Below are 2,000 nucleotides of genomic sequence, written 5' to 3'. Positions count from 1 at the left end.
ATTTAGCAGAGCGTGGTTTCAATCCACGGACCTCTGGGTTATGGGCCCAGCACGCTTCCACTGCGCCACTCTGCTTACATGATCATGGTATGAACAAACTAACTTATATCAAAATAGCAAGTGATATTGTGCATTAATTTAGCAGAGCGTGGTTTCAATCCACGGACCTCTGGGTTATGGGCCCAGCACGCTTCCACTGCGACACTCTGCTTACATGATCATAGTATGAACAAACTAACTTATATCAAAATAGCAAGTGCTATTTTGCATTAATTTAGCAGAGCGTGGTTTCGATCCACGGACCTCTGGGTTATGGGCCCAGCACGCTTCCACTGCGCCACTCTGCTTACATCACCATTATATGAAAAACTAACTGATACCAAAATAGCAAATGCTACTTTGCATTAACATAGCAGAGCGTGGTTTTGATCCACGGACCTTTGGGTTATGGGCCCAGCACGCTTCCACTGCGCCACTCTGCTTACATGATCATGGTATGAACAAACTAACTTATATCAAAATAGCAAGTGCTATTGTGCATTTATTTAGCAGAGCGTGGTTTCAATCCACGGACCTCTGGGTTATGGGCCCAGCACGCTTCCACTGCGCCACTCTGCTTACATGATCATGGTATGAACAAACTAACTTATATCAAAATAGCAAGTGCTATTGTGCATTAATTTAGCAGAGCGTGGTTTCAATCCACGGACCTCTGGGTTATGGGCCCAGCACGCTTCCACTGCGCCACTCTGCTTACATGATCATGGTATGAACAAACTAACTTATTTCAAAATAGCAAGTGATATTGTGCATTAATTTAGCAGAGCGTGTTTTCAATCCACGGACCGCTGGGTTATTTTCCCAGCACGCTTCCACTGCGCCACTCTGCTTAGATGATCATAGTATGAACAAACTAACTAATATCAAAATAGCAAGTGCTATTTTGCATTAATTTAGCAGAGCGTGGTTTCGATCCACGGACCTCTGGGTTATGGGCCCAGCACGCTTCCACTGCGCCACTCTGCTTACATGATCATAGTATGAACAAACTAACTTATATCAAAATAGCAAGTGCTATTTTGCATTAATTTAGCAGAGCGTGGTTTCGAACCACGGACCTCTGGGTTATGGGACCATCACGCTTCCACTGCGCCACTCTGCTTACATGATCATAGTATGAACAAACTAACTTATATCAAAATAGCAAGTGCTATTTTGCATTAATTTAGCAGAGCGTGGTTTCGAACCACGGACCTCTGGGTTATGGGACCATCACGCTTCCACTGCGCCACTCTGCTTACATCACCATTATATGAAAAACTAACTGATACCATAATAGCAAATGCTACTTTGCATTAACATAGTGAAGCGTGGTTTTGATCCACGGACCTTTGGGTTATGGGCCCAGGACGCTTCCACTACGCCACTCTGCTTACATGATCATGGTATGAACAAACTAACTTATATCAAAATAGTAAGTGATATTGTGCATTAATTTAGCAGAGCGTGGTTTCGATCCACGGACCTCTGGGTTATAGGCCCAGCACGCTTCCACTGCGCCACTCTGCTTACATCACCATTATATGAAAAACTAACTGATACCAAAATAGCAAATGCTATTTGCATTAACATAGCAGAGCGTCGTTTCGATCCACGGACCTCTGGGTTATGGGACCAGCACGCTTCCACTGCGCCACTCTGCTTACATCACCATTATATGAAAAACTAACTGATACCATAATAGCAAATGCTACTTTGCATTAACATAGTGAAGCGTGGTTTTGATCCACGGACCTTTGGGTTATGGGCCCAGCACGCTTCCACTGCGCCACTCTGCTTACATGATCATGGTATGAACAAACTAACTTATATCAAAATAGCAAGTGCTAATGTGCATTAATTTAGCAGAGCGTGGTTTCAATCCACGGACCTCTGGGTTATGGGCCCAGCACGCTTCCACTGCGCCACTCTGCTTACATGATCATGGTATGAACAAACTA

The 2,000-nt window shown here is 44.1% G+C and overlaps 1 non-coding gene across 1 annotated transcript; it reads right to left on the bottom strand.

The window, feature by feature from the left end:
- Positions 1–1,497: 1,497 nt before the first annotated feature.
- On the bottom strand, positions 1,498–1,569 carry TRNAI-UAU (transfer RNA isoleucine (anticodon UAU)). Its single transcript has one exon. It is a non-coding gene; the product is annotated as a tRNA-Ile (tRNA).
- Positions 1,570–2,000: the final 431 nt, after the last annotated feature.

The sequence above is a fragment of the Phalangium opilio genome, unplaced genomic scaffold (assembly GCF_054372755.1).
Source record: "Phalangium opilio isolate 3A_F unplaced genomic scaffold, DU_Popi_V2 ptg000060l_1, whole genome shotgun sequence".
Lineage (NCBI taxonomy): Eukaryota > Metazoa > Arthropoda > Arachnida > Opiliones > Phalangiidae > Phalangium > Phalangium opilio.
This window is presented reverse-complemented; position numbering and strand designations above follow the sequence as displayed.